Source organism: Diuraphis noxia, unplaced genomic scaffold (genome assembly GCF_037042655.1).
Source record: "Diuraphis noxia isolate RWA-SAM2 unplaced genomic scaffold, SU_Dnox_SAM2 contig0001, whole genome shotgun sequence".
NCBI classification, from domain to species: domain Eukaryota; kingdom Metazoa; phylum Arthropoda; class Insecta; order Hemiptera; family Aphididae; genus Diuraphis; species Diuraphis noxia.
Window position 1 is genome coordinate 41,988,637 of NW_028301711.1, and position 27,679 is coordinate 42,016,315.

Sequence of the window (27,679 nt, forward strand, 5' to 3'; positions counted from 1 at the left end):
TAGCTTATAACTGGCTTTTGGACTATAATCAATTAATCATTTTTGGTCGCACTGTATACAACGTTTTTTATAAAAATAAATATATTGCTTAGAAGGAATCAAATGTCAAACAAATACATTATCATTTTAACATTTTTTTGAAGAAACTCAATTAGTATTTAAAAATAAATTGATTAACCACTTTTCTCCATATTGACTTGAACATCTTAAGTTAAAAGTGTTGTTTGTTAAATATTAACTTATAATTTAACGTTGTTAATGTTTACTTAACTTAACTAACTCGAGTTAATTTTTTTCTCCACCCTGCTAGGAGACGAGTACTGCCGTAGCGTTGCGTGACACTGATCCCCTCACTCTCTTCTCGCTCATCTTACGCGTTCTCGCATACACACTCACACATTTTGTTGTCCAGCAAATCTTGAGGGCGATTTCAATCCCTCCATCCTATTCGCATCTCCACCCCTTCCCTCACAACCAACACTGTATGTGGACCGTATCGCTAATATACGTTTAATGCCACTACCGCTCCTCTCACCCTGGAAAAGGCCGCCATCCGTTCGCGTACTAGTGATAATATATAATACGTTTCCAGCCGATCCCTTTAAATTGACTTTCCACCTTCTCCACGCACGATGGGCCGTCCAAGAGCACCGGTGGTTTAATCGAATTTCACGAGCAATTAACCGATATCGCGCGAACTCCCCCGTCGCTGACTTTGTCGAATCCGTTAGTTGTCCGTCTCACCCACACCACCGCCTCTTGCGTACTTATACACACACACTCTAAGATACACAGGTTTCTGCGGTGAGTCGACCTCTTTTTGTAATACGCACACCGACTTTCGGTCATGTTCAATTTTTTTTTTTTTTAACGACGGTCAGTCAAAATCAAAGTGCATTGCTTGCGCTGTATTTATTCGCGATTATAATAGTATTATATTCAATCAACACAGAGTGATCTTCGGGGCAAGATTGTCCCGGTTTATCCTTAAATGTTATGCGTGTTTGATCAGAGATTAGGGACGTTTTCATGTATCTTCAATATGGAATACAGAAGCAGTATTTTGCTATAGCGTTACGTAATATAATTCTTATTTCCGTGCTAGAATTTCTATGCATAATCAGCATAATATCATATTTTTCCTTAAGTGTGAATCCATCCACATTGGTTGTCAGCAGATGTATCCCCGATTTGATTACTCATGCTGAATTAAAGCCAACATTTTTTATTCGTACATATTTAGATCAAAATACATATCTAATTTCATATATTTATATAAAACAACTAAAGCAAAATCGGATTTATGAGAAGAAGATCTGTTATTATCATTGTTTTATTTGCATGTTTATTTATATTGAAATAAAAAAATGAGATTTTATAGTTATTATAGATTTGTAAATTATTGTTGTTCATCAATTTGCTAAAAGTTAGGTTCACTAATCGTAAAATACTTAGATAATTGTATTATTTTCAATAAATGTTTAAATGAAGACTATTTATATTACCAAAGAACATTGTGAAGATTCATGATTTTATAATGAATGTTGTATTACTTTTTTTAACTTAATGTCTTATAAAAATATATTACCATACATCAATCGGGTAAAAATAAAAATCTAATAGTTTTATCTGTAAGTATTTAAGATCATTTGTTAAAAATGTCTAGTCTTTGACTTTTTATTTTTGAATAAGAAAAATATAACTATTAATCGGTCTAGTCAAAGCTGGTACCTTATCTATAATTATTCTACTTATCTGTAGTTTTGTATTTAGTTTTACTCAATTATTTTGCTTTAATTATTAGGAACATTTTACTTTTGATTAAAATTTGTAGATTGGAGTGTTTTTTATCATTCCAAATTGTATGGTGGTTATAAAAACAAAAAACAAATAAATAAAAAAAAAAACACCTCATTGTTGTACAATAAAAATCGCTCCACATTTGCATAATTAATAGGTTAACGGGACTGAACAAGATGTAAATAACCTTTTTATATACATTGTGGAGTTTCTCATAGAATCAATATATTGTAATTTTTTTTTCATTTTTATTAACATATCGAAAAATAATTACTTTACAGACAGTGGCTATTGTATACATTATGTAACTGCTATATTAAATTCAGGTGAATTGCTAATGAGATGTTAAAATAATTATTCATATGATAGCTGATTCATATTGGCTACTAATATATAATATTTAAGCTATTAAAATATTGAATTCTATTGATTTATGTTAAATATTAAAAAGTAAGGTTTAACGTTTAGGCAAAAGTCGCATAGAAATGTACTATGTTAATTATTGAGCCTATTTTAATATAATAATATAAGCAATATAGGTATTAAATAGTAAATAGTAAAGTTATTCTTAAGTATTAGCTAACAATTCTAAAGCATAAAGCGATTTAAAATTTGCATTAATTTTACTCTCACATTAAGTCAATTTTTCCTCATATAAGTCCCATACAACTTTAAATACATATATGTTTTGAAAAATTTTTATTTTTATAAAAAAAAAAAAAAATGTATTATTATTTTCATGTAGTTGTATACTATCGAACTGATTAAATCAACTTTCGATTATTTATTAATACAAACAAATTAATACCACCCAAACACTAATTTATGTCAAATATCTTAATTTTACAAAAAAATTTTAACTTTCCTAGCCTTGAACTTATATCTATGTTTATTGATATATATAAACAGTCGGCCACATTTACGAGAACAAACTACGAGGACTCTGTATATTATGTATATAAATGGTAGGGTATTTTTTTAACAATAACTGATTATATACAATTATGTATTATACATATTTTAGAGCGAAACAGACTCTCACACATATGTATATAAATAAAGAATGTGTGCGTGCTTATGTGTGATGATTGCAACAATCGACGCGCCAACGTTACAAATCGACAGTATTTTATTTTATTTTTCCTTTAACTAATAGCCTCCCCCCACCACTACTGTAGACGCTAGTGTTGTTCTCCCGTAGTCATGTTTCCTCCTTCCCCACCACAACCGAGTTGTGTGTAGCAAAAAAAACAAAAAAAAAAAAAAACGGGTGCGATGTCTATTGCCACCGGTGCCAACGCCGTTAAAGCTCGCGAGCCACCGCCGCCAGTTGTACAATAGACAGTGGTCGGTATAATATGTCTGATCGGTGATTCGATATTATGTTATTATCCCTATAGTGTAGTTTTCCCCTTGGTAAAACATTACCATACTGCTTCAAAGTCCAACACCGTATTATTAAACCATGTAGCTCAATTGTTTATATGACAACACAAACTATTTCGGCTAAACGGCTTCGATTTTCATTCAATCGTTTTTCAATTGGATGTATGCGCCATGATAAAAAAAAAAAAAAGTTGATAAAAATTATAATGACCACCCTTGTTTTTAGGACTTTATTTGGATTGCCATATTTTTTCTAACCAACAATAACTTTAATAGTCAATTTTGAAGATACAAATATACATAATTGTTATGTCGATGATGCTTATAGCAGAAAAGAGCAATCTGATTAGAATTATTTGCAATTATTTGCAATTAATTGAAATTAATTTACGATTATATTGGTGATATTTTGAAGTCTATCGGACAGTTTTGAGGACAATTCAAACACATACTACATATCCGAATTCGGTCTCAAAATGAGATTCAAACAATTTTATTTTACTTCAAATGCATTAATAAAAATTACAAAAATGTTTTTCAACAAATTATATATGTGATTGAAATTCATCAACCAATAGAAAATTACTGAATAAAATGTAATGTCATACGTTTGATAGTTCGTGAAACCTTAAAAGTTGGTTTGTGATATTTTATTATCTTCTAGTTATGTTATTTTATATAATTGTTGAGCTATAATAGTAAAACTTAAAGCTAATAAAAAAATAAAAAAAACCTTAAAAGTTGACACGCATTATTTTATCGGTAGTGTTTCATTTAACGGATTCTACCATATCTTGATTTTTAATGATTATCAAGTCAAAATTTAACAATTTTTGCGTTGTTAACAAATTTTAACCTAAACATAAACAACAAATAAAAATATTTAAGGATAGAAGCTTATGGTTGTTAATATATTATTTTTAAATTCTGAGCAAAGTGATGAATGTTTTGATTTTACAATGATGTGTGTTTTTATATTTATTTTTTTTTTGTACAAGTGCACATGATAAGTTGTCAAAATAATGATTCGATTTTCAATTTCAGTAGGTACCTTTTCCGGTTGAACAGTGAATCTATTGGTGCATTGAGAAGGTCAAATTATGAAATTTCCAGTTGTTTTCAAAAGTACCAGGAAAAACAAAAAAAAAAATACGTGAATTTTTACGCAAAAACAAATTTTCAAGAAAATCGATTTTAGATATTGATGTAACTCTAAAACAAATTACCGTAGACCCTTGAGACACTAGCTAAGGATCGAAATGTTAAAACAAGGTTCCACATATTTAGTTAATTTTCACATAATTTAAACAAAAAAAAAAAAATCTAAAAACCATTCTAAAACAGTTTTTTAAAATTTAAATTTGGATGAAATTACGTATTAAATAACCAAAAATAATAACTTTAATTGTATTATTGTAATTTAAAAATCTTATTCATGGGTACTAAAATAACATTAAAAACCAAAACTAATAAATAATTACTAGATTGCAAAATCAATAAAATTAAAATTAAAATATGAAATATAGTGCCTACAATATTAAATGAAATAAATTACTTCAAAATTAAAATAGGTATTTGAGCATCGAATAAATTGATAAGATCAGGTATGAGGAACCGCTTGAGAAAAAAAAATTATGCATCATTAGGTACACATTAAAAACACAATTTTATTATATTATATTATGCTTTTATGCATGTACTTATTGAAAACAAAAATTATTATATGACATAGTCAGGGATTCTGGTCAGAGTTAAACTTTTGTTGAAGGAGGACTAATTCTAATATGTCCTACATAAACACAACATAATTTTTTCTTTAAGAAATCACTTTTTTGAGGATAGTTGAAAATGTCAAATTTTGTATAGGACGTATACATCCATATTTCTTCTTTTCTTCAACAAAAATAAATTTAATTAAATCATTAAAAAAAAATAGTCTCCCGAGAAATGTATTATGATATTGAGTTTCCACGATTAAACAAATATTACGACTTTTAAAAACATCAAAACATATACTGTGGAAAAATGTCTTCAACCGCATAAAACGTCACGGTCACCGCATGCCTTTTTAGCGTACCAAATATAGAGTAAAGAATTACTGTAATAACCACGGAGTAGACACTTATATTACTCGAGACGACGATGTACAGGGGATAATAGCTAAAAACAAAAAACCATTTTAAAAATATGAGTTTCACTGCAGCAGAAGTAGGAGCGGCAGTAGAAATTATATCTGAAGACGGTTGTCTCGGAATATTTTAGACGTTTCGGGCGAACGAATGACGTTCGCTTTTTTCCACGGCGAGAGAATACGACTGATGGAAAACTTTTCCCGACCAGATTGCAGATGCTGTAAAAACGTTTGGTGTACCTCCCGACCCGCATCAAGACCGTGACGATGATATCCCTAAATTGCTTCGCTAGCGACGTCCGTTTCCTCCTCGTTTATATTATAATATACAACATGAATAATATCATATCAGTCGACCGTTGACGAGTGAGTGGTGCGGTGTTGTAAAACGATGACGAGACGTTATATAGTATATATATATATATATCACTCGCAAGTTTTCAGTTGTAATTAAATATTATTTTGTGATACTAGTTCACCCTCACCCCGGGATTTCTACCGACACGACCTCGGCGAGAGTTTCACGAGCTGCAAATTGGTGGATGGTTACCACGCGTGGCTTGTTTTCGAGGAGATGGAAATCGCTGCATCCACGAAGACTGTAGTGCTTCCATACAACGCCGAATTGTATTTATTTGTTTCTTAATTTACTATGATAGTTATACGTTACATGTGCTAGGCTCACAACGAAAGTAGAGAGCTACACACACTATATATATATATATATTTGATAAATGTACCTATCTATGAAAGTAGCTGTTAAACTATATACACATGATACAGATTACAAACTCGTCGTAAGCAAGACGCCAAGACGTGACGCATTCGTTGTAAGCGTGAAAAGTATAATTCGGGATGTTTAATACTTCAACTTTTAACTTAAACTAATTCTAATGTCAGCAGCTCTAATTTGAAATATAGTGTGAATATTTTAGTATATTTTTTTTAAATGTATTATATTACTCGTACTTACGACTTATGAATCATGAACCAATTTTATGCCACAATAATGTACTCAAAATAAAAGTAAAAGAAAAAGCTGATAAATTTTAAAATGACCTTCCAGTAGGAATTTTTTTTATCGATTATGATAGACAAATTTATGAGGAATATTTTATTATTATTTACATTTTTGAAATCATTAGACATAAAAAGAAAATGATTAGTGAAAGTTTGTGATTTTTAAGTATTTTGACAAAATTCGAAATTCAGAAGCTTATTGTAAGTTATTGCAATTTTATGTATATTTCGTTAACCTTGCTAATTAATTTTGATACAACAAATAATGATCAAAAAGTGCATATGCCTATATATAACTCAACACCAGACAAACATATTTTGAAAATTTAACGGTGTATAGAAAATGCCAACATAAACAATATAAACAATCAGTGAAAGGCGCATGAACTACAATAACATTTTTTAGAATTGCACCAATAACAAAATTTCGTTTTTGATAAAATTTAAACCTGGTTTAAAAATTTAAAAATTCCCGATTTAAAAAAAAAATTGTTTGTTTTTCTGGACGCTTTTTAAAACTACTGTGAATTTCAAATCCAAATTTCTACCTCCCAAATGTACCATCTAGATTCACTTTCTCACTAGAAAAGATACTGAAGTTGAAATTTAAAGCATTATTTCGACTAATTATCAAAAAAAAAAAAAAACGTATACCAAACAATCTTGTAAAATCAATACATTCATCGCTCCACACAGAATTTAAATAATAACTTTTAATAAAAAAAACAGTGAAATTTGAAATTAGCTATGTTACATAATATTATGATAGTATGGGGGAAATGCATTGAAATTTTTTGAATTTTGAATGAATGATAATAATTCATACTAATTTTACCGTTTTCACACTGTATTTTTTTTACCCAGGTAGCGAGTAAAAATTCAATTGAAAAATAAAAAGCACACTACCTACTCATTGATATTTTCCGTGATATTTTAAATGTTTAATTAATACGTACCGATTTCACGTACTCCGGAATACTAAATCAAATTTATAACTAATTATCACATTAAATAAAATAAATAAAAATACAACTTTAATGCTAAATTAATTAATTTAGTCATATTTACTCTCAAATTATGCTTTTTTATTATTCTCAAACTAAGATACTTAGATAAACAGTATTATTTACACTTTATCGCTCATCAGACTATATAATATAGCCGAGTCGCGATAACTCGAAAAACATGGCAACCTGAATTTTTTTTTTATTCCCCTGGATAATTATTCACTTATTAATTAGTTAGATATCTCCAATAATATATATCTTGAAGCAAATTTGTATCCACCTTCAACTTAGAGTTATCACGACTCGGCTGTATTATCAAGATGTTTATTAATGTTATTAATGTTAGATACATTTAAATTTATTTTAGGGAACGTAACGCTGAATTATTTAATATGATTGTATTGAAACCCATAAAAAGACTGCTATGCAGTTTAAGTTTACTCGGGTATTATTATGTCAGCTGATATTGGAAATCTTTGAAATCTAAAAAGTATCTAATGTAAAAGTCATTTTTAATAGTAGTATCTATAATATGACAAAGTAACAACATTTACAGAACTTAATCATCATAATAAACCAAATTCTAAAATAATTAAAGTAAAAAAAAAAAAAAAACGTGATTTTGCTTTAATAGACTATTGTACACTTCCAAGTAGGTTACCGTATTAAATGATGGCGTGATGTTAAATTGAAGTCAATGATATACTATACATGAAAAACGATTTTTAGTGGAGACAGTCTGTCAGTCAAACTTTATATTATTATTATAACATTTTTAATTTATAATAAAATAACTTTACTAAGATCGACATTATATTTTGTTGAGATATCTAATTTCGACAAAATTTGAATGTAAATAGATATTTTAAAAAATGCTGGTAAGTAAATGGATGTCGCTCTGCTGGGTGGGTCACTGTAATGGATGGTATTAAATTAGGATTCAATGATAATAATATCAGGATTTCGAAGAATTTAGTCAAATTTTGAATTTTAAATCATAATAAAAAATATGCCTATGTTACTCTACTATTTTTTATAAATGATTTATAAATAAATATAATTTGCAAATATTTATGCTTTTGTAAAAATATTCTAACTTTAAACGTCCATAAAACTATTATGGAATAACATTCAAATTCATTATTAATTTCCACTAATATAACTTATGAAGAACCTTGTATTAAATTTTCAAGAAATTTGATCGATCAAACATTTTTCTATCCACAATAATTTTTTAAATATAAACTTATGGCTAAAAAAGTCAAAATATTTTTATAATATGTGGAAGTGGTAGTGGTAAAATTATAAAGTGGTAGTTAAAACTTTTGATTAAAATTGTATGTATCTCCGGTTATTAGTTTTATATTTATTAATTATATCAAAAAACTATGTCGAATTCATCAAAAACTTGTTTTATGTAAAAATCCCTTGTTTTTCTCAACACTTTTAAAAACTCTTGGAAATTTTCAATTTTGATCTCTTTAAACTGCCATCTAGATTAATTTTTCAGGAGAGATATAGAAGTTTAAAATCAAATCATTATTATGAATTATTGCATTTAACAAGTAAACATTATGAATATTACAACAATGACGATTATAATAATAAATAAATTGATTATAAATCACAAAAATATGTAACTAAATTAAATGAAAAAAATAGTGTATAATAGCAGTAGAAAGGCCAAGCGTTAATATTTTGAAAAAGACAATTGATCGTTTACGTCAAAATAAGAAGCCGCTTCAATGGTAATCCCAGTATTTTTGATATTTTATACCTGTACAATATAAACACAACTCCACTAGTGAATCAATATGCTTCTATATTGAATCTATAAATTGAATATTATCTTTCTATATGTTCTGTGCATTTCTTTATCATAATAAAACTCATCTCAACTGTATTACATAGGTTTAAATACACGTGTTCAAAATTAAAAACTCAATTCTTTTATATCTAATGTTGAAATTGAGAATTACCATTTTCACAAAACGAAAAAATAATATTATATTAGTTCGTATTGTATAATAGTTTATCGAGTCATTTACAATAATGAAAATATACTAATTGTTATATAGTCAATTAGTAAAATATGAATAGTATTATATTATACAATATTATACAGGTCAAAAATTCTCAACGTGTTGTCAAAATTTTTTTCAGCTTGCGTATTCAGCTCAAACGAAAAACGATTCAAAACGGATCACGTCGTAGACTTCGTTGTCTACTTGTTTTCTGCCCCCCCCCCCCAGCTAGGACGGACGAAAATAGGAAACGTCACATTTTTTATTATTATTATTATTATAGCCTTATACTGTTATTGTTATATAATAATATAGTTAGACGTCTTATTGTGTGTGTGTAATACAGTAGCGTCTACATTTTGTACGTCTGCGTCTATACATGAAATGCATTTATGGAGCAGTCGCAGAATAGTGTTATATTATAAAGTAGGATAGCCATATGTAGTATAATAATATTATATATTATTACTACGGACAATGGTTGTCGAGTATTTTACAGCATTGAAGGCACGCTCCGAGCAATTGAATATATTTCTCGAGAAGGAAGTGTCGGGCTGTCATCGAAAAACATTTTTTTTAACTGCTACTTTGATATTTTTCCATACACAGTTGGAAACGCCAACACAGCGGGGTTGGTGCACGGCGGACCGATGATCGAAAACTAATGTATACAACACACCAACGCAATCGATTAAAAAGGCTCCTTTGTATAACTGAATTTTTTTAAATTACTTTTTTTTTACTACCTACTGTACTGCACAACTATGAATGTGAAATTTAACATTTCATAACGATGCCAATACTACTTTTAATTAATTAAATAAATCTTTGTGTTTTAGAAAAACCGGATATTATATGTAGTAGGAAGGTGTTATATACCATCATACATCAAAAAATGATATTGTAAAATTCACTGTTATTTCGACTCTCACGTAATACCTATTATGTTGAAAAAATCACTTGCATGACGTCAAAAATATTAATCATAATATAAATATTAGATATTGTATTGAATATTAAAATGGTATTGAGCTGATTTACAAGTTATGACGCTATAACTATGTTACAGAAAGAAAATGCATTGATCTAATTTGCTCTTGGTTTGAATAAAGAAAAACACAATTTTTTTTAACTCATAAAATATAATATTATAGTTGAAAATTATTAAATTAATTATAAGAGTTATAAATCAACACTTAGGACATAATATTATACTAAATACTACAATACGGGAGGTATCTATGTCGACATGTCGTATACTATAATACTTTATTATCGCACTTATTGCAGGTAAATGGAGGACTTGATTTCAACTCTCATGCATCGTTTCATGGGTTATATACTGTTATTATCGAAGCGTGCACGGCGAAATTACAAATTGCGACCCTTTTCGCAAACGACCCTCAAAAATCTCTCATCTTCTTACCCGCCACTGCTTGTAATAAAAAAAGTTCATTTATCGTTTTGTTTTCAAACGCGTATGCCGTTGCCCGTTAACATCGAGTTGTATACGACGGCGACGACGATTCGAATTGTGTAATCCCGAACATTTATACTACACTATTATTGTTATTATTATTATTCAGCTTCTGCTGCAGTTATCACAGTCGCTTTAATATTGTGTGCATTACATGGTATGTGCGTATAATATACGAACGTTAATAATTCCTGCCTGACACGGGAATTTAATAAATTCAGTTCCACGTTTGGTTGGATTTTTATTTTTATTTAAAACGGAAACACCATGAGAAAATAATACATTTTAAATAGCAATATCATAACAAATACCACTCACACAAATACTAATTCTATATGATTAAAATAAGCGCGTGATAAAAAATAAAAATGTCAATTTTATACGAATGCGTGCGTGATTTGGCGTCACACTCAGCTTTATTCTAATTCAGTGGATTTGTATAATAAAAATAAATATTTTACTCCGCAAGTTCACAAAATCATGCTAAATAGAGAAATGGGTCATCGTAAGTGTGAAGTATTATGATAACACTTTATATTTGTCAGATGTATACAACAACTATGTGTTACAACATATCGTAATGGTTGTTTTTCAACGGGTTAACGAAATTTAAAATATAATAATGATTTTATATAGTTATAAGTTATAAATTACAATAAATTATAATATACTAAACATTACGTTATAAAAAATGTTATACAATTTTCCATAATCTCATAGATATAGTTAAAATTATTCAGAAATCGCGTAAATAGTTCCAAATTCATTAATTACACATATTTGGTAAATATAATATTATACGATACCTACTACAAGTCGTGAGCTGTTGTTGTGCGCTCCGTTGTTAACTACCTACTTAAAGAAGAATTCCCCACCACCAACGTGCATCCTTTCCCCACACAGTCACTACTAGCAGATTATATATATTATATAGTGCACGTCATCGCCATCAGCCAAAATACGAGTATTCTTACAACTCCTCTCCGTCATCCCCCCTTCTACACAGCTAAGTAGACGGGATTAGATGGAAACAACAACAAGAACCAAGTCGACGACGATAAACGAATGAATAATAAATGCGCTTTTCGATTCCTCGCAAGGCCGCATCATCGACTAGAGAATCGAGGGATTTATAATACATAAATATATATTATATGTGTCTGTGTGTGTGTGTGTTTTGTGTTAAATGCTCCGCGAGGGGTGATTGGCGGTTGTGGCGGAGGAATATCGGAGAAGAGATATAGGGAAAGGAGTTGTAGCGCTGAGGGGGTGGGGTAGCAGGTACATTGTCTCTTTGGGGTAGAGCTGGGTATTTCAGTTCCACTATCGCGAGCGAGTTTTGGGGGTAAGACGGAAAACGATCCGACGACGACGACGAAGACCTTGTTTGCCATCAACGACGTCTTTAATCGGCTTATATATATATTATATATATAGGTATATATAAATACTTGTCGTCGTCGTCGTCAGGGGAGGAGAAATTTGATATACACTGGACCCGACCGGGTTCGCGCTGGTAATTTTGGACGTTGTTTTTATTCCCTTCTCCAACTGCGAAGCGGCATCTAATACTATAGAATTGAGAAATATTTGAATAGGTTTATAATAAAATTATAATTTACAGCACTGGTAATGTGTGGTTTACGTTTGAGGTATTATGTGATAAATAAAATAACATCATCATCGTAAACGTGATTTAATTAAGCACAAGTTTTCGTTTATTTCAGACATCCGATATTTTAATATATAAATTACAATTTTAAACAACTCCCAATACACGCCCTAAGCAAAAATTTTCCAATTACTAGTCACAACTTTCAAAAACATATATTGACTTTGAACATCTTAATATTTGTTTTTATATAAGTTTCAGTGAATTACTACAAAAATTGTACTACAACATAATATTATACTTCAAAAATGCCATGTGGATATTCCTTATACTAGAAAACAATGGATACGACACAACAGTTTTTCAAGAAATAGTTCTGTTTGTTTTGTTGCAGTTAAGACTAATTAAATGGTCATTGGTTTTTTTTTTTGAGAGTTTAACAAATTTTCAAAGAAATATTTTCCGCTAATATTAATAATAAAACATCTTATAATCGTTGTAATACACAGAGCTACATAGCCTCAAAATTTTTTCACTTGTTTATCTTTACTTTCAAATTCATAACGATTCAAATTTTATATTATTATTGAATAGGTTAAAACTAAATGTTACACGGCGTATTGTATAGGCAATAATGGTACATACAAATGTTCCTGGTATAGTTAGTAGAGAACCTAAGATGTTGAATCTACTATTATTTTGGTAATTTATTTAATTTATAAAAGTCATCTGCGATTTATACGAAATTTGTTTAGTAACTGATCTTACACATATAATTTGTTTTATTCTACTGAATATAGTATATTATTTAGAATAAAATCATGACGAGATATCAGTTATGATATTCCATAAGATACAAGCTTTCAGAAATGTGTAGTATAAATTCTAAGTTAAATCTGTCGGATTGACTAAAATGTTTTTCTCATTGAAATTCATATGTTTATACTTGTTTAATACATAGATACTTATTTAAAATCTCAAAAACCTAAAAATTATTTTGCACTTAATAATTAATAGCATATTAAATTTAAATACCAACAAATTGAAAATGTAACACATTTTTCCTTGTTAGTTTTTCTTTCTGTAAATGAAATGTAATATAAGCTCTCTCACGATTTTCCTCAATTATCTCAGCCCATGAATAATGCAATTCCTATCATTGCTTTTTATGTCACTATAATACGATCAGAAAGTTTGTCGAAATATTAAATCAAGGGAAATATGCTGCTATAATTGAAAAACATTAATATTTAGTTTTTATTATGATGATTGAATACGACTGACAGCGTTCCACTTGATTTTGTTCTAATTTTTTTTTAAAACGTTAAGTATGACCTTATTTTCCACGTGTATAACAGACAAATTAAAGTTTACCAAATTAATTAATTTTTGTACGATAGATTGGTGGATAGAATATGTATGCTTTACATTTCTAATGTGAAAGTATCATAAATAATTACTTGAAAAAAATACAATAATTCTAAAGTGTTTTTTTCCGCAGATTATACTAAAATTAAAGTGTTAAACGTCAGAATATATTAAATAATATGAAATACAACTAACAACTCATAAGTTGGTTTAATAATAAAAACGAATAGACTGTAAATTGCAATCAATGAAATCACATAAAATCTTGTAAATTAAAAAATTTAATCTAATATATATTTTATACGGCATATTATAAAATATAATCACCAGTGAGTATTTCTTGGACGTATTTTTAAAAATGACAACTACTGTTGTAAATTTTTTAACTTAGCTAACATATTATTATACCTAAAATATCAATAAAAAGTTATATTATTAATTTAATAATATCGAAGAAAATCATTCATATAATAGTAAGCAATGACTGATTATCAAAGTTTATTATATTATGATATCGCATAAATATAATTTGTTACTCAAAATACTCGTATATTAAGAATGATGATTTTACTCTAAATAATATCAATATTATTCAAACTATATTGTCTTGTTATACCCAAAAAACTAAATACATTAAACAAATAGTGAATGTTTATAATCTTTAGTATTTACTAAAACTAAAATAGCAATCAGATGTAATTAATAAGTGGAAATCTGATGATTAATTCAATACGTCTTGCTATATCTGCCGATTATCGTTGTTTTTTTTAATATTATATTAAATAAATAGTAAAATATTTCAACGTAATATTATTTTTGTTGGTTATTTAAAAAAAAAAAAAAGAAACACCAACAACAGTACAAGAAATTAAATCAAAAAATCAATTTTAATTTCACGATTATTTGCAAAATTTGCATGGTGATTGATGTCAAACAATTTACGAGATTAAAATTTAATTGGATTTAAACATTTTCAACAGTCAAAATTTGAAATAAATTAATTGTAAATCAATTGGCTAACGCGCAGTACCATAGAAAATGGATAGGTGCGAACAAGTAACCGTTGAAATTTTGAATGTGATACTGTTAGGGTTTTCAATCAGAAATTATTCATTGGAGTACGCTTAATCAATATATAGGTATATATGAGAAAATTGTTCCTACGTTATTACGAGTTTTTTCACATCTACAAAAAATAATTATAGTTGGACTTCATTCTTCGAACATTTATATTATTTTCTTATGCTCGGACTTATGTTTTCTTTATATCACTATATACTATCGTCTACATGATATAGGCATACCTAAATAGTTTTTACTGATATGTTCGTCTAGTACCAACATACGATTGCTTTCACCGTTGACAACCTACATAACCACGTTTTATTAGAACACATAGCATACCACTGACATAAACAACGAAAATAAAATCAAAGCAAATATTATAATAAAGTGGCAATATTATTTAAATAATACATTTTGAGCAACATAGCTGGTATACGTTCACACAGCGGTCGAAGTTATGTACTGACACGCAAATATTTAATATGCGCGCCACAAAATAACTTTCACGGTGTGCAGGCAGATGAACGTGTGTATAATATTATGTTTATGAGAGTGTGTATTTATAGTAACAATAATAACGATAATATGCCGATGATGATGACACAATTTTCCCTTCAACGAAAAGCGAGACCGAAATAGATATAATATAAAATTTCAAACATATCTACCTGCCTATATATTTACAAAAATTAAAATGTCCGACCCAAAAGCATATTTGACAGCCAAAAAAAGTTACGAAATTTTCATTTATTTTGTGTTGTATCTGATATTATTGTCGGGACAATCGCGTTCACGCGCGTAAAATCATAATATTTAAAACATACTGCGTATATTATTATCATTACCTCTGTCTTGACGTATCACCCGAGCAGCGTTTAAGGATAATTATAGTACAATACAGCCGATATCTTATTGTTAATATGCGGTGACGTAGCACACAATTTTCAGTGGGTTTACTTATACAATGTACAATCGTCGAGTAAAAAATATTGTTCTACCTGCACACATATATGTATATTATTATATTCGATCGTGCGGTGAAATCGACGGAACCGAAAGAATCACTGCGGTGAGACGACTGCTCCTGGGCCCGAGAGTGATGATGCAGGTGTTGCCGGATTCCGTTTCCGCCGCCGACTGTGGTCACCGCTGCCGTGTCGACACGGTCATGTGCGGTGGCGGCGGTGACCGTGTCGCCGACGTGCTGGCTCGGCCGGTCGGCGAATCGCCGAAAACGCCAGCGCGCGCCAAAAGATGATTGCGACCGCCCCCCGTCGGCGATGACGCCCACCGCGGGCGTCGGAGTTTTCCACGAACACACGCCACACGCACACACCGACACCCATTGCCAATCCCCGAAATTCCCTCCCGCCGCTTATGCCACACAAAGCTAACACTTCCCCCCCCCACCCATCCAACAATATCAACGCACAAACCTCCGACAGCCCGTCGTTGAAATCGCGATCGCTCGGAGACGATTTAGATGATATTAGTTAAGCATGACATATATATTATATTATATTGACGTGTTGGGACGACTTGAGATTGATATAGAAGAAAAGGTACACACCTACAGAATAGGGCACCGCAATTTGTTACATTCCCGAATACAAGTATACGTAAGTTCCCGTAGTCTCAATATAGAAGCAAATTTGTTTTTTTTTTTTTTAACAGACTCATGAAGAGAAACCTCTCCTCCACCATTCCTTGAGATTATCTTTAACGGTGTCGATGATTTCTCACACCTTTCAAGATCTCCACGCAGTATTCTATTGGTACATGACTCAAGCCTGTCCCGAATTGGGTCACAGTGGGATTGTTGCCACACACACACACATAGGCCCCGGCTCAGAAGGAATTTTGATGGTGACCAGGAAATATAAAAATTATCACTTCTTGTGACATCATACACTTCCGACTCTGATTCCGACTGATTTATTTATAAATCACAGTTTGTCAACTTAAAGAACATATTATTTTAGTATCATCAAATTCTAAGAATATATATTTGGATGCACATTCCTCTATAGGCGCCTACAGACCGATTACCTGTACTTAATTGGTTTTTATAAGTTTTGTAACTAAATTTTTAGATCTATAAAATAATGCATACAAATAACTAATAAATAAATAAAAACAAATTACTATTAAAGTTTCTAAGTAATTCACCGTGCAGTTGTTTAATTCCTAATAACTCAACTACATACACGTTTTACTTGTAATAATAATAAAAAAAAATGGATATAATTAAATAAAAAAATAAAAGAAGAGGTACTTGTGATATATATATGTCATTTTTGTTTAAATAATTATTAGTCAATATCTATTTTAGACAAAACACGTGCAGTAGTAATGTGTCCATATACTATTATACTCACTTGCCAGATTCATCCATTGTGGTCATTTAAAACAAAATTATAATATCAAATAACTAAAATAATAATTAGAAGGAAAATATAATGGTAATTAAAAATATTAAGAAAATACCGCTACCTAATGAACCAAATGACCATATTATTATATTAACTATTAAGATAATGTCAGCAAATAATTTTTTTGCTTACTCTCTCCGACGCGAATACAAAATAGCACATGAAATGTTAGTGATTGTTCCAGCATAGATCTAGTCGTACTTTAAAGATCGATAACTCAATAGATAGAATTAAAAATAAAAAGTGGACCGTTTAGTTTAAACAGTAAATTCCCTACAACCTACAAATTACAATAAATTATTTATTTTATTATTGTCATTTGAATATTTGTGTGATACAAAACTAAAAAAAAGTGTGCATGTACAATGCACTAAATACCTGTTGTTAATATGTTTTATTGTGGCTTGGTATGGTGCAACCATTCACCCAACGTGATTGAGTGTACGCACCACCCGCTGCCACTAGTTTCCAGATGGTGAACATCCGGGTTTTAAGTAGCAAAAACCTTGCCTCATATAGACACACGTGTTCCAAACCAACTGCACCTTCCCTCACAGTAAAAAAAAAACTACTTAATATAATTACCCAATGACCTGTGATGCCGCGAGTCGATTAATTAAAATATTTACACATATTATAATATACTAACCAAACATTATGCTATACTTTTCAAACAATTGTAAATTAGTATGCAAATATTAATAAAACATAATACCTTTGTGATGTTTGGTACATTGGTCCTTGGTAATGTGACTGTTATAGACTCTTTTTTAGCGATTTGCAGGTAATTTATTGATGAGGGATAAAATATTTTGAATTTGGTTAAGTGTGATTGAAAAAATAGATTTCAAATTGTAACGTCATAGAATTTTTTGGCCTCTCATATTATAACTATTTTCAAAATTACATCATTATCATCCTTATGAACAGCGAACGCGCGATCATTATTGTTAATGACAACAACAATATTATGTAATGTCCCCCCCCCCGTCCCCTCAAACAGCAGTGTTCGTGCTGCTCGTGCACTCAACCCGCAACCTTTGGTGGCTGTTGCTATCAGTGTCGTTGTCGTCGAAACCGGTACCGCACACAGTACTTTCTGACTCCCAAATAATTATGTCAATAATATCGCAGCACGTCGATACTGACCAGCCTCACCGCCAACCAGCTGCTATGTCAATTGTCTCACCTCATCGAATTCCACCGACAGCGGGACTCCGTCGTCGACACTCTTTTTTCGCACGGCCTTATGACCAGACGTCACCCCTAAAAAGAAATACATTATACAACGCCATGTGTTATTCGTCTGAAAATACCTCGTAGTCGGTCACGCCATTTCAAAGTTCATTTCAAATCAACATACAACTCAACACGCTGTCTGTAATAACAAAATGATGGGCTAAAGCAATCACCGTGGGCCGTTGGTGGTCGAACATACCAATCAACCAATCTAACACACCATCTGCTACTCAGTCGTCGTTTTAGTAACTATATCTTCTCCTAGCTCTATCCCCCTAAAAAGTCACGATTTGTAAGACGTCACAAGACGCAAGCCTATAAAATGTTCCGTTTTTATTCTAAATCTAAGCACATGCAAGATTTAACCCCGGTAACCCTGTGGAGGCTAACACGAGCAATGTGTTGTGTCGATCCGCGTGGGCTGCGTGTTTCATATTTTTTATTCTTGTCACTATTTGCGTCGATGAAAATTATTATTAAAATATGATAATCTCCCATAATTTCCCTATGCCATAAAATCTTATGTAAACGTACCTGTCACGTGCCCCCGACATTTGCTATATTATATTTTATTTTTTTGTTGTGCACATGCCATGTGCCACCTTATTATATTTAAATTGCACTTGCCACATACTGTTTCATTATTTTATTATTTATATCATATACATATTATGTAAAAAATACAACCACCTGATTATCCTGATATCTTGACTTTGATTAGTAATATTAATTCCAGGCTCGCAGGTCCCCAACTTAGTGTTCCCCTGAGTTGGTGGGAGGACGTTAAAATCCCAATTCCTTAATAACATTCTAACTAAACTATATATTTTTATAACTAAATGAATATAAATATAATTTATAACTATTATTTCAGAGAAATACCTATACTCAACTTAAAATAAGCTATATTATATATTGTATCATACATATAAAAATCGAGTACAGCGCCACTTGTTTACAAAAAGTTACAAAACATATAAATAACTTCAAATCACATTTCAATACACTGTATATAATTTTCTACTCATCATAATATTTATATGTTCTAGAATCAAAATAAATATATGTGTGTTTAGGAAAGATAACTACACTGTCTACACTGATACAGTTACACACTTACACACTTACACACTTACGCCAAGATAAACGCATATTAAATTTTATAAATTATAAATTAAGTTATGTAACCTAGGTAATACAGGTGGTCAATGTTGTGGTATTTACAATATAAACAAAGAATCACACTACGACAGTAATACATATTTTCCACTCAAGATATGATCCACCACAGATTTTGTTCTCAGTTGACCAAAAATCTAAAGAAAAAGAAAAGGAAGAAAAAAATAATAATGTCTAGGTTTTCAAAAAGGTATTTGAAATAAAATATTTCAAAAATGAAAACCTCCTCATCACTCCTTGACTTGTGTATCATGCGTATATGATTTATACGATCGCATAAAACCAATAGAAATTAACATGTTTTCAACAAGTGACCAAATAAATTAAACTGTGTGTACACGTATGTAATGATTCCATCATACATACATATATTGTTTACATTTTTCATAGCTACATTTTTCATAGCTACATTTATTTATTTTTTTCTATTTTTATAGCAATCGAATTCTCGATAACGTCAAATTTTTCTTCTTCGAATCATCGAGGGTGACTGTATGTTTTTTTAATATAATATAGTTGCCTGTCGCATTTTTAATTGTGGTTTATAACCTGTGCAATATATAATTTGCGCCGAGGTCATTAAATCGTTGCAGGTTTCCGCCAAAGGTATAAGACACTGTTTTTCACGACCATTGCAGTACACCATAGGCGTGCGCGCGTTCGCGTGTGTGTTTAATTAAAAACGCTAGAGCCGCAAACTCTTTTATACAGCGGTTAAGTATACAGACAAGCGTATATTTTTAACGGCAGCCGTTTAACTGCGTCCGCTGTGGCCGTTATTGTGGCTTTATAACACCTGGGCAACATCATCAACATCTTGTATATAATAATATAAAAACACCAACCGCATATACAATGTATACATAATATTATAAATTATTGTTTTATATTATAAGCCATAATATACCTATTTATACATCTCGGTATACCCGCTACTAAGTTTTAATACTCGTCTTCGTCCCTTTCACTCACCCGCCAAACAAAACGCACGCAAATAAAATATAAAAATATTTATCGACAGCTTACTCGCAGTGATCGCTGACGTGTGCCTACCTACTGCAGTATATGCCTACTGGTTTACTGCAATTAATATGACGGTCTTTAGGAATTTGCTGACATCAAACGCCAACAAATTAGTTTATTAGTCTTAAAAACAGATTTCATAGGTGATTATTGCACATAATATGACCATATTTGAGATGATTTATATTTAGTATAAATTTAACATAGGATTATCGTATGCCGATGGAAAGTTTTTTTTTTTTTTTACAAATGAAAACAATTTTTCTCCAGTAATTTGTAAATTTTAATGTATCTAAATCAAAATTTTAGTAAGAAGTTTAAGAGTTATGAAAGATAGCGTCATCATTTCCAGACCAACTTGATTACTTTTTATAGTTTTTATTTTTAGAACAAATGTTATTACCCATATACATATTTTCATAATTTCTTAGAGGCTACAGCTCAAAAATTGATTGGTGTTAATTTACTCAAGATGTATTTTTATGGAAAATATAATGTAGAATTAAAGGCGAGAGTTGTAGAAATTAAAATAATTCACTGCTGAAGTAAGTTTTATTCAGCCATGAGAGAAGTCACGTTGAATAAATAGCAAACTAAGGTTCAAAAATAAAATAAATAGTTTTGTTTAATTTATTTTTTAATTTCTAAATTTCAAATTATTTATTTTTTTAAATCCTTATTATGAATCAGAAATATTGCACAAGGGTTTATTAGTAAACTGATTAATAACATAATTTATAGTTGAGTGATTACATTGTGTCAAAAACATATTATTATTTCGTGTATTATGATATTTAACCATTTAAGCTTTAGGCTAAAAAATGTTTATTTCAGTTAATACCGTAGTTTCGAAAATCGTGTGATAGATGGATAATTAGTATGGCAAAAGTGATACCTAACGCATAACACAGACTAATATTTATTTACCAACTAATTATAGATACACAAAGGTACAGGCTAAAAGTACATGTCATATGAATTTCTTGAATATTACTCTTTAAAACGTGATATATGCCTACTTAATAATATTTTAATTTATATTTTACAATTTTTCAGCTATATTTCTATTATTAAATATCTAAATAATCATAAACGTATTTAAGCTAATTATTAATGTTTGCTTATAATTTATCAGACATTTTTGTAACGTGTCATCAATGGTATGTCAATGTTTTGATATTGATATTGGTAATAGATTTCCATTTGTATATCCCAGACTCCATTGAATTCTCAACTCTACAATGATTCGAGATCTGACGAAAAAACAATCGTATTTTACTTTATCCGTTCACCGTTGTTTGAGTTAATCAGTTAATCATACATTGATATTTTAGGTGTTTGGCTATTATTATGTTTAGCACTTTCAACATTGAAAACTGTGAAAAATCAATCACTGCTGACGTTCATACGCAGACGAAAATATTGATTTTACAAGTTTGTTTCATCATAAAATAGAAACGTAAAATATTATTTTCTATGATAGCATTTTCTAAAGGTGTTTACCAAATCAATTTTAAGTATTATCATTTATATAAGTATATAGGTAATTATAAAGTGAATACTTAATTTTATAGAATTAATTTTTATATTATTATATTATAATATTAGTTTAGGTATATTTTAATTTGTGATTCTATTTTATTGTATCATAATTTATAGGTAAAAATATGCAGTGTGCACAATACTTAAACGGAATTCTCATTTTGCTCTTTCGGAAAACGTTTGGGCTCAAACACTGGGTACTATACCCTCTGTGCAATTCCGAAATTTTAACATCCTTGCGTTGTAATAAGTTAACTGAAATAAGAACTTCTCAATGTAATATCTATATGATATTTTTGAGTTATTCTTTTAATAATACAGAAATCTCATATTATCTTCCACTTCATAAAATGACAAAATGTATTCATATCATAAAAATTATGTTAGGTACCTACACTTTTCTGTACTTATACAAATGATTATTTTTTTTCAAACATTTCACAGTTTTTTATCAAGTGAATGGCTCTTTTTATATACTTATTACGCAATTATTTTAAGTATTTTATCCATATAGTATCATATAATATTTATTATTTTTATTATTATATTTTAAAACGCCTATAGTTAAAAGATAAGATGTTTGTTTAAAAAAATGTATGGCTATTATAATTGGTAATATAGTATGATACAACATACATATACAGTGGCGTAGTCAGAAATTTTCATTGGGGGGGGGGGGGATATATAAACACCAAAAAACTAGAAAAAGAAAATGTTTGTATAAAAATTTTTTTTTTATTTTTCTACAAAATGTGTCAATGTATGATGTAATGTCTATTTTCCTAGATTTATGTGACATAATATCAAACATTTCTTCGGGCATAATAGGAACTTCCCGATGAATTGATAACGATGTTAATCCATTTAATCGAGTCTGAAATTTAAATACAAAAATAGATTTATACCAACCTTAAAGACGAAAAACAACTATTAATTTTTACTTCAGCCATCGTATTTCTTAAGTATGTTTTCAGCTTTTTAAGGCATTTTGAGGCATTTTTATTGCCAGATTTTTAATTCCGCCATTTATTACTGTCTGAACATCAGTGTCAAGATAAAAATGTACAAGTTCTTCAAATTCTTGAAAGTCAATGTTGCCAGAAAATATACATTGAAAACCTAGACAGAAAGTCCATGGGGAGGGATCCATCCCCCATATCCCCCCGTGTCTGCACCCATGTACATATAAGCATAATTAATAAAACATTCAATTATATGTAGATAACTATGATAAAGCTACTAAAAGAGAAAGAGAGATATTACTGTCAGCTTCCGAATCAGATAGAAATTGTAAAGAAGCTAAGCTTAATGATTTGTCTTCTAGAAAAAAACTTTTTGGAAGTTTTGATAATACCATAGTGGTAAGTGTTAATACACATTAAATTCAAATAGTATTTATTAGTTATAAGTTAAAATTCTTAAAATAAAATATGAATTATTATCCTAAATTATACTAAATATATATTTTGTTATTTATATAACTTTTAATAAATAAATATAGAGTAACACGCTAACACAATACACAATTAGAGTAGGCAATATGAAATTATAATCAACACATTTAAAATGAAACAAAGATTAAAATATATATATATTTTACTCTACACATTTTTATTTGTTTTTTTATTTATTTGTTTGTTTCATTTTAAATGTGTCGATTATAATTTCATATTGTCTACTCTATTAATTGCGTATTGTGTTAGCGTGTTACTCTATATTATTATTGTATATATATTCAATAATTGTTGTGAATTATATACAAAACAATCACATTTTTAAATAATCAGGTAATAGGTAATAATCTTATGTTTATGTTCGATATATATTTATAAGTTTTAATAACTGTTTTCCATCCAAAGTTGGATTATTGCAATAAATATATAAGTTTAATAATATGTAGTTATTGAGGGTTAAAAGTTTGAATTTTTAGCAGTGACATTAGGTACTAATATTTCTTGTACTTTATTTACTATTCAACAAACATAATATTTTATATTAATAAATTGTAGACAGCAGTGATGATGATCAACCTCTAGTGGTTGAATCAAATTCATTGGAATCCATGTCTTCTAGTAATTATACTTAGTATATCTATTCTGAAATACCTAGTTTAGTGATAGTGAATACTTAATTTTATAAAATTAATTATTATATTACTATATTATTATATTATTATAATATTAGTTTAAGTATATTTTAGATACATATTTTAATTTTTGATTATTTTTAATTGTATCATGATTTATAGGCAAAAATATGCTGTGTGCATAATACTTAAACGGAATTCTCATTTTGCTCTTTCGGAAAGCTTTTGGGCTCAAACACTGGGTACTATAATATTAATTTTTTATAATGATGATATTTACTGCCTTCAGATGGATGTTCACTCGAATTTTGCTGCAGAAAATACTATCCTACATTATCATTTATCACCGTCGGTAGGCAGGAAAATAAAATCAACCAGTGGCACCCCTATCCAACACTCACTCGGACACTTATTTTTAACGTAGTCGATTTGTTCCCGAGCATTAATTGCACATTAATCCCATTTGTGTGCAGTGTGCACACAGTTTTTTCAATCGCTGCAGCAGTAACTTACCTATACGGTTTAGTATAACACACACTCACACATATATATATATATATATATATATATATATATATATATATATAGTTGAATACGTATTAAGTATAGATGTATTATAATTATTATACTTATATACTATAATATATAATAGTCATTATTCCAAGATCAATACGCCATTATAATAAGCACTGTCGAGTGTTTGTGAAAAAAAAAAATTCCCGTGTTCTTGTATTCGAATCACATTTCGCCCCGTCCATCAATTAATACGATCACGTTTTGAAATTTTTTTTTATATTACGATTCAAAAGGTGCATTGACTTTTAATTTTATTAATACACACATTATAGTAGAGAGAACTAAACCTTTTTTGTGGAATTAATTTTAATTGATTGAAAAACACTTGAAGACTACCCAACGCACGGCCTTCGTTACGACTGATATTGACGGCGACGGTAGCACGTGCACGAGTATTATTCAACGTTCGTTGACCAAGCGCAAAAAACAGGTAGTCTAAGGGAGTCGATAGTTTATACAAATTAATTTTATATTAAAATCAAATATTTACGAATGAAATTCATAATATTTAGAAAAATAAATAGATATTATATTTGAAGTAATGTAAGTAAGGTTAGCAAATGACTTTATTTTTAAATACTCTTTAGTGTAAAAACGAAGTGGCGCATATATAAATAAATAATTTATATTTTATTTTAATTAATAATTTTGGTATTATTTACTAATTATTATTTATGTTTATATCTTTTCCATATTTAAAATAAATTATGGATGAATTACGTATTTCCGATGTCACTCAATTTATGAAATTTAATTACATATTATTATAATATTATAGTTACTGTTATTATATTATTGTTCAGATATCAATAAATAATTTAAACTTTTACTCCTATCAATCATAAAAATAAATAAATAAAATTTATATACGTCTTGATTTAACCATGTATATTGTATTAAATAATTATTCCATGTTCTTTTTTCAATATCAGATGCTACATATTAGCCACTAGGTAACGGAGAACGCAATCACTATACGTATTTATGAAATTGTTTAATATTTTTTAGTTTTGGTAATTTGCTCATCCATACTTACTTTGTAAAATTTGGAGACAATAGGTACTTATATCAAATTACATTAAAGATTTGATTGTTTAGATTAAAATTTAAAAATTTAGACAATTTTATCAAATTTGAATCTATTATTCTTATATATTGAATACGATGCTTCCTATAGTTTTAATTTTCCTTCAGAAGATATATGTCAAAAATCGAAAAATTTTAACTAACCCATATTATGCTGGTGACAGATAGAAAAAACACACATCATTTTAAAAACAATACATTATATTGTGGTTTGGTGAGGCTCGGTCGGAATCGCAATGAGCGTACGTACCAACCGCAATTACTAGCTCTCGGATAGTGATGACTGCTCAGTTTTTTTAGCAACATATATTGCTTGCAACACGTACACAAATACATGTTACAACCATACCAACCTAAAAACTTACAAACAAATACACAAAAATAACCCCTACCGTATCACTTCATACCAAATGACCTATGTTTCCATGGGCTCCACCTAAAAAAATATATATATTTTTTACATTAAAATAACAATTCATTTTTTACTAATTGTAAAATCATAGTATGGTAATATACCTGCCCATAAGAAGTCGACATAGATCATCTAACCTATATCCAAAGACGACACCACCAACAAGAAAGTAACAAGCAAGTTAAAAAAGATAATAAACATTTGATTAATGAAAAAATAAAAAAAATAAATATACCTACCCACCTAATATTATAACAATTTGATTAACTACCAAACGCTCCTCCTCACTTTTGTCTACGGACACACCTAGTTTTATCGTAAGAAAAATGAATGAATATTATTATTTACTTGGATAATAAGAGTCATACAATATAATTTTTGTTGATGTGTAAGATGTATCAATGTATCATTATTTATGGAAATCTGCACGTTTTTGTGAAATGTGTGTAGCGATTTAATATCCTGAAATAATCCTGGCCACTTGCATGATTCTTCCCCAAACAAAAAAATATCTCTGAACGGGTCTGTTCTTAAAGCATATATGCAAATAGGCATGATTGAAGGGGTCCTTACCTATGGGCGGGGGGGGGGGGCGGCGCACTCAAGAATTGAAATTAACGCTCACGGTTTCTCAAAGTATAATTTATTTTACAAATCTCTTTTTACTCATAGAGGTATGGTTTTGGATTTTTTTATATTTTATCGCTTTAAAAGAAAAATAATTATACAATAATATTGCCAAATTTTAAATCGAAAAAATTGATTATTTTATTTTTTCATAATAAGTTATGTTACTGAATTGTCTCCTTTTTGTAAGATTCATGTTTTTTTCTTTTTGTAAACTTTTGTAACTTTTCTTGTTATCCTTATTACTTATTGTTTTAATTTTGCAAGCAGATGGAATATATTTAAATAATAATTAAAAAAAAAAAGTATAAGGATATTCACCACCTGTTTTATTAATTCAATAAAATATATTTGAATAAAATAAATTATGTAATACCTTTTTTTATGAAATTTAAATTTATAGAAATGTTATTTTTTAAATATAGCCTATAGGTATGCTTGAAGCTAATAAATAACATGTTCAAATAATATAATATTGACAAAACAGGTTTCGTATAAAAAGTGTAATGTAGAGCAAGTAGGTATACTAAAGTATAAGATAAAATAAAATAGATTGAAATAAAAAATCCATTTCAAAAAAAAATTGT

At 29.3% G+C, this 27,679-nt stretch overlaps 1 protein-coding gene across 3 annotated transcripts in view; it reads right to left on the reverse strand.

Annotated features, from left to right (window-relative positions):
- Positions 1-16,035, reverse strand: part of Scgdelta (sarcoglycan delta) — a 139,551-nt gene extending 123,516 nt beyond the window's left edge. Inside the window, exons 1-2 of one of the 3 annotated variants that reach the window (XM_089216432.1) lie at positions 15,736-16,035; positions 7,294-7,315 (exon numbers count right to left, since the gene is read on the reverse strand). The gene's annotated coding sequence lies outside the window, so the exon portion shown is untranslated. The remainder of the gene's footprint in view (positions 1-7,293; positions 7,316-15,735) is intronic. The other 2 variants (XM_089216433.1, XM_089216431.1) reach the window with 2 other exon arrangements.
- Between the last annotated feature and the right edge of the window lie 11,644 nt (positions 16,036-27,679).